The 7,741-nt window shown below is 43.3% G+C and overlaps 1 long non-coding RNA gene across 1 annotated transcript; it reads left to right on the top strand.

Moving 5' to 3' along the window:
* Positions 1-4,177: 4,177 nt before the first annotated feature.
* LOC129460481 (uncharacterized) lies at positions 4,178-5,181 on the top strand. Its single transcript, XR_008650238.2, has 3 exons — positions 4,178-4,377; positions 4,575-4,716; positions 5,066-5,181. It is a non-coding gene; the product is annotated as an uncharacterized lncRNA (long non-coding RNA).
* Positions 5,182-7,741: the final 2,560 nt, after the last annotated feature.

A 7,741-nucleotide genomic window follows, 5' to 3' on the forward strand; every position in this document is an offset into this window, starting at 1 on the left:
ACCTGGAAATCTTATCAAAATGCAAAGTCTGATTCAGCAGGTCTGGGGTGGGGTCAGAGATGCTACATTTTTGACCAGTTTAGTGCAGAAAGCCAAATACTTTTTCTATGAGTCTGGCCTAAACTATGTGTCATAGATGAGGTGCTACAGGCTATGTGGTGCTGGGATTTTTCTGCCTTCCTTCATGTCAGCCTCCAGAACCTGTGAGAAACTCCTCGCCTTCTAACAAAAGTCAGCAGCACATATAAATATATATATTTTTAAACAAATATATCTGAAGATGCCCCTTCTGGGATGAAATGCTGCATGTCGATCACATAATATATGATGTGAGCAGATGACATAATATAATATGATAAAATATTATGAGCAGATGATATGCTATTTATTATAAGCAGGTGATCTATGAAGCCATATTACGATTATGGATGATGATGTATTGTGTATCCTGGCATATGCGGGAGATTATGTATTCACACGCTCTGGCACAAAGGGTCTGATTTAAGAACTTCCTTCAACTCACCTACCTCTGGCTCTGCCCATCAAAGTCTCTCTGCTGAGTGGGACAGAGGATCAAAACTCATCAATCCTTAGGACTAAGCCATGTGTGGATTTGAGATTTCTGGGGATTTTAGGCCCATGGGCCACGAATTCTGAGTATTCTGCAACCTGCTCAGGGCTTTGGGTCTTCAAGAGCTTGTTCTCAGATCCATTTGTAGCATGAGTAATATTAAAAATAAAATTTCTGCAAGCCAATGGCCGGTCCAAGGCATGTAAAGAAAAAGCTGGATATACTCATGATCTTGAAACTAAATTATAACGAGCAAAAATGGAATCAAGAGGGAATATCTGAAAGTAATAACAGGAACCCTTCAGAGTTCATTTCATCAAAGCAACCATCAGGTGAATACCAATGCAAATACTCTGTAGATAAACAATCACTCCTTGCCAATTTGGAGGGAAGGAGAGAGCAAAGAGGAGTTTGAATGAATAGCAGGTCTGAAAACTAAATATCCTCCAATCAATAAAAATCCATTTCCTGCACATCAAATTCTAGGGTCTTGCATTTTTAAATGCAGAGGTAAAATTCACTGGTAATTAACAATTGCAGAGGCAATAAGGGGCAGCGCCTTGGGATGCAGACTCTGGAGGCAGCCGGCCTAGGTTCAAGTCCCGGTTCCACCATTTCCTGGCTGGGTGACCTCAGGCAGGTTGCAGAACGCTTTGTGCCTCTATTTACATGCCTGTAAAATGGGCATAATGGCAACTCTTGTCTCACGAGGTGGTTATGGGGATTTAAGAGACACAAAGTGCTTGGGGCAGTGCCTGACATACAGGAAGCATTCAGCGAATGCCCAATTTTTATGTTATTACCAATGAACCTAGCTACCCAGCAATTAAAGTGCTGCACTCCTTAGACAGTCGCTCTTCTGAAGAAGCTGAAATGCGCTCCCTGAAATCTAGCTTCAACATCAAAAGCGTGCCCAGCACACTGCTGTCGTCAGTGGAGTGGAGGTGGACCGTCCCCCAGTGGAAGTGGCATTATTGTCAACGGTCAACTGAATGGAGGCTTTGGTGACTTCAGAGTCAATGAAACGCTGAAAATTTGTGTTGACAATTGCTTGACGTTAATTACACTCCCCATTCATGAAGTCTCTATTAAAAAGAAAATAGTAACCCAAGACCTAGATTCATAAGCTTAGGAGAAAGGGCTGCCTTACTGATTCTCACTAAAGTGGATATGGCTATCTTTGATGACCCAAAAGAGTGGTCTCTTTTCATCCCCAAGCTCTCTTCCCACCTCGTTCCACTTCCCCTGAGGCTCAACCCCATAGGTGGCTTGTTTTTCATCTAAAGCAGGATTGTTCAACCTTGGAACCATTGGTATTTTGGGTCAAGTGATTCTTGTCATAGAGGTGCTGTCCTGTGCATTTTAGGATGTTTAGCAGCATCTCTGAACTCTACCCACTAGATGCCAGGAGTGTCATCTCCTGAGCTGTGATACCCAAAACTGTCACCAGACATTGTCAAATGCTCCCTGGGGAGGCAAAACCATTCCCAGTTGAGAAACACTTATCTAAAGACGCCCAAGGTCCTCAGGGTGCCTGCCTACCATCTTTATGGGGACCAACTGTACCCTTTGTTTACAGGCTGAGGCAGCTAGCTTTCCCAAATGCTATTCAAAAGAGAGGCAGATTCATAGGCTAGGATGTCACCCAGGCAAATGGAATAGGAGGCTCTTCACACAGCACTCTCAGTCTTTGATGAGTCAACTAGATGGTAAAGGAAACAGAGAGGATCTGAATAAGGCAATTAATAAAGGTAAATGAAGAGAGGCAGAAGGAGAAAGTGTGGTGGAGAGAGGGTGGATTTTGGAGACAGACCTCTTGGGCTGAAATCCTGGCTGTATAAACCTTGTTATTTAAGGTTTCCAGGCCTGAGTTTCCCTATTCATATGGCAAGGATACAGGTGTCAGTGAGTTCTCTGGAGATAAGTGAGATGATGTCTATAAATTTTATGCTGCAGTGTCTGGTCCTTCTCAAGTATTCAGTACTAAGAAGCTATTGTTACTAGCTTTATCAATACACATGCATACCTCTGTATCCTACAGACATTTGTGATTATGTAATTGTTTATATAGTTTTTATTTTATGCCTGTCTTTCCATTAGAACATAAGCACATAAAGGCAGGAGCCAGGGTGGACTTTTCCACTGCGGTATCCCTTGTCCTAGCACATAGTTGGTGCTCTGTGTTTGCCAAATGCTGGATATACTTTCAGATGTGCCCTATACCCTAAGGGAACTCTGATTCTGCAAGTGGTTGAGTTTCTACTCCTATGTCAGGGCAGTCAGCTGGAGGTATCTACAGTGGAAATACGATCAGTCACCCTTGTGAGCACACCCTATCTGCCAGACTCTGTACTTAGTACTCATATTGGTTATTTATTGCTATGTAAAAAATTACTGCAAACTTACTGGCTTATATCGACACATATGTATTATCTCACAGTTCTGTGGGTCAGGGGTCTGAGCGTGACTTAGCTGGGCCAGGGTCTCCCACAAGTCTGCAATCAAGGTGCCAATGGGATCTCATCTGGAGGCTCAACTGGGGAAAGATCTCCCAAGCTCACATGGTTGTTGGCAGGATCTGATTCCTCGTGGGCTGTTGGACTAAGGCTCCTCAGGGGTGCTGCCCTCTGTTCCTTGCCATGTGGGCCTCTCCATAGGACATCATACAACATCAAAGCCCATGAGAGAGACACTCAGCTAGGAGGACAGAAGTTATAATCACGGAAATGATATCCCATCACTTTTGTTGTATTGTATTGGTTTGAAGTGAGTCCCAGGTCTTGCCCCCACTCGGTGGGGAGTTGTGGGGGGAACATTACACAACGGTGTGGATAGTAGGAGGTTGGATCACTGGAGGATGTCTTAGAGCAGGGGTGTCCAATCTTTTGGCTTCCCTGGGCCACACTGGAAGAAGAAGAATTATCTTGGACCGCACATAAAATACACGAAAACTAACGATAGCCGATGAGCAAAAAAAAAAAAATCGCAAAAAAATCTCATAATGTTTTAAGAAATTTTACAAATTTGTGTTGGGCTGCATTCAAAGCCATCCTGGGCCACATGTGGCCTATGAGCCATGGGTTGGACAAGCTTGTCTTAGAGTCTGGCTACCATAGTCCCTTATAAATATTACCTTGTTAAATCCTCACCACAACCCCATGAGACAGATTTTTTTTTTTTTTTTTGAGACAGAGTCTCGCTCTGTCACCCAGGCTGGAGTGGAATGTGCAATCTCAGCTTACTGCAACCTACACCTCCCAGGTTCAAGTGATTCTCCTGCCTCAGCCTCCTGAGTAGCTGGGATTACAGGCATGCACCAACCATGCCCAGCTAATTTTTGTATTTTCAGTAGAGATGAGGTTTCATCATGTTGGCCAGGCTGGTCTTGAACTCCTGACCTCAAGTGATCTGCCTGCCTTAGACTCGAAAAGTGCTGGGATTACAAGCATCAGCCACTGCCCCCGGCCTTGGACAGGTCTTATTCCCATTTTACAGATATGGAAAAGAGGAAAGTCATGAGTGTCACAATGACATTGTGACTCAGTCAACAATGACCAAGGAAGACAGTGTTGTCACTGCGGTACCTGTAGTATTGGGTAGAGTCCACATTGCTGTGGCCACTCCAATGTGCTGTGACTTTCAGCTTAATCTAACTTGGGGTGTTATATGACTGAGTTCCTACAGAATACCATAGGCTCCAGAAGACCAAAAGCTTGAAGGATGCAGCTAGTTTAAGCATGGCCAAAACTGGGAGTTCAGGTCCCCTTTGAGAGGAGCTTGTCTCTATCTACTCCACAGGATGCCGGGTAGAGTTGGGACATCTAAGATGTCATCACCACTCACATGGCACCTCAGCAAGGATGGTTCTCATGGCAGGGTTGGCTGCAACTCTTTGACTAGGGTCACATGTCTGGGGACTCAGTTCTTGCCCTTGGCTAAATTTTTTGGTCTTCCTCTATGACATCTCAGGTTCTCTTTCTCCCCATATAACCTCTCCATATAGTCTTTCTAGCAATGTGGCCAGACTTCTTACAAAACAGCTCCAAGAGGGAACATTGCAAATGGCAAAGAAGGAAGCTGGAGATCTCTGAAGGCCAACCTTGGAAGTCACACAGCATCACTTCTAGCACATTTTGTTGGTTAAAGTGAGTCATGGGGCCAGCTCAGATTCTATGTAGGAGGGAACTAGACAAATGCATGGCTACCAGGATACCTGGCTCACTGGGGACTGTGTAGGAAGAGTTAATGTAGCAGGTCTGATTATAGGGCTGGTCCTTGGCTGGTATCTGGGAACTTGGCTGTTGGAATGTTCCCTATGCTATAAGGTTGTTTTGCCAAGCTGCAGGCACCAACACCAGCTTTCTTTCTGAGAATCTGGAATTGTGAGTCTTGTGGCTGTCTATGCGATGAGCCCCCAAAAACATGAGCTTTGAATCTCAGATGGACTTCTCTGGGCAGAAACATTGCATGTGTGTTGCCTCATCTTGCTACTAGGTAAAGGAGCTCTCTCAACGTCCATTCCTGGGGAGGGAGGGAAAGAGCATCAGAAGTCTGAGTGTGGAGCCTTCCAAATGTTACCTGATGTGTCTTTCTCTCTTGCTGATCCTGCCACTGTAATAAACTACAGATTTGAGTATAACAACCTCTGTGAGTCCTAGCAAGTCATTGAATGTGTGGATGATCTCAGAGACCCTTGAAACAGGGACCATCTCTCAGAAACAAGCTACCGCAAATGGGTGCTACCAAGGCCCATAATGGGAATCAGGATTCCCTTTGGAGGCCAGATGCCAATACCAGGTACTGCCTTACATCTCTGACCTATCCCACCCAGCTTCCTGGAAAATGAGAGTCTAAGAAGTTTGATGAAAAGGAAGAATATGAGTACTTCTGGATACTCCCCCATAGGGGGCATTCTGCCTACCCATGGTTGAGGGCAGCATCTTTACAAAGGTGATACCAAAACTTGAGTTGCCTCCAACCCCTGCAATCTAATCACAGTGCAGTTGGTCATGGTAGTGTTACTGACATGAGCAAAAAATAGAAAACAGCCTAATGTCCAACAGTAGAAGGCTGGTTAAGTAAATTATGGCACATCCATCAGATCTAGTCACTGAAGTGAGGTTTATGGAGAGTTAATGGCAGGGATGTGCTTATGATATACTATTAAGTTAAAAAGGGATTAAATAATTGCTTAAGTGTGATATTATCACCATGGATCTCACTTGATGTTGTTCTAATTAATTAATTAATTATAATTGCCTTTTTCCTACCAGGCTATGAGTTCTTCCAGGTGGAGATCTTGATTTGCATTTTGTGTTAATGGCAAACATTTTATTGGGCACTCACTATGTGGGTTGCAGGTACTCTGTTAAGTATTTTACATGGTTTAATCCTCATAACAGCTGTGGTAGAGTGACTGCATCAATAACCCCATTCCCTGTATCCCCCTACTTTGCAATGTGACTTGGTAATTCCTTCCCTCAAGGATTGGAGTTGGTTTCTCTTCCCCTGGAGGCTGAGCTGGCCTTGTGACTCGTTTTGACCAATAGAATGAGGCAGAAATGATGACATGCTAGCTCTGAGCCCAGACCTCACAAGAGACCATCTGCACTTCTGCTCTCTCTTGGGGCCCTGTCTCTGAAATGAGGACAAGCCTGGGCTAGCCTCCTGGAAAATGAGAGACCATGTGGAGCAGAACAGTCATTCCAGCTGAGTCAGCCCCCAACCAAGCCACCAGCTGATTTTAGAACTGCTCAAATGACAGTAGACTTAAGGACCATGATAAATAGTGATTGTTGTAAACAATTGAGTTTTTTTTTTTTTTTTTTTTTTTTTTGCGGAGGGGGGACAGGGAGGGGATGTTGGGGTTTGTTACACAGCAATAGCTAACTGATACAATAGCCCTAGGAGGTAGGTTCTACTATTCACATACCAATCTTATGAATGAGGAAAGTTTCAGAGGCATTAAATAATTTGCCTAAGGTCATGAAGTTAATTAATGCTGGAGGGTGGATTTAAGCTCATGCAGGCCAACTCCAAAGTCCTAGCTCTTACCTTCTACACATACTGCATCTGTATTTCCATGACAGCACAGGACTTGGCATGTAGTAGGTGCTCAGTTATTGTTACTTGAGTGAATGTTTTACTATTCATTCTAAATTTTAGGCAGATCTTTACCAAAGCACTAACAATGGAAAGCACTAAGTGGAGGAATCATGGATTTAAAAAAAATTAACTTATTTACATATTTGCTTTAAAAGAAAAACCCACAAAAGTATTATTTACAAAAAAACAATACACAGAGATAAGAAGAGTGGAGGACACGGCTGGTCTTGGGAAGGTCCAGAATTGATCATTTCTTCTACAATGTTGTCAAAGCCAGGTGGCAAGTCTTACCTTTCTAAAGTCTTCCCAGTGCTCTGTTGATTCCCAGATTCCCACCCCAGCCTCTCAAATTCTCTGTTTGAGGGAGCAGAAACCAGCACTCTATTTCCTCACAGATCCAAGAGCATCCTGAGAAATCCAAACACCAGGGAGTTTTCCTATTAGTTTTTGTCACTCTATTTTTTCAAATAAGGGAATAACAAATGTCATATAAATTACACAGTTTAGTACAAAATGTAGTTTAGCCCCAAAACAACAGCTGACAAAAAGAAAAAGAAACTCAGCAGTCTACTGAAGAACAATTTCATTTAGCAGATAATTTACAATCATTAAGTATTAGTTTTCTTAAAATCAAGAAATGCTAACAGTATTTCAAGGATCTTATTGCTGTTACTAACTGGGAAAGTCTTTGCATAATTAGCAATGTGGCTCTTTGCAAGAGCAACATGTCCCTTTTATGTGGAAAGATGGGAATGAATTATCTGTGGTGTCTTGTGCATGTTTATGTAGGCTTTTGTAAGTGTCACCACTGATACATTCCTGGACTTGAGCCAGATCATGTAATGTTTGGCAGGCATTTGGTGTGGGCAGGAAGGAAGAAGTTTGGTGAATGGCTGGAATTATTTCTGCAATTCTTGGTACTGGCAAACTAAGGTCTGAGTCCTTAGTTTCCCAACTGAGACTCATGTCTGGACAATGGACTCATGTCTGAATCATGATCTGGGTAGGAGTTGAAGTTCTAGGGGCAGAGGAAGGTTAATGGCTTTACTGGGTCCAGAACTGATT

This window comes from Symphalangus syndactylus, chromosome 13, assembly GCF_028878055.3.
Source record: "Symphalangus syndactylus isolate Jambi chromosome 13, NHGRI_mSymSyn1-v2.1_pri, whole genome shotgun sequence".
Classification (NCBI taxonomy): Eukaryota; Metazoa; Chordata; class Mammalia; order Primates; family Hylobatidae; genus Symphalangus; species Symphalangus syndactylus.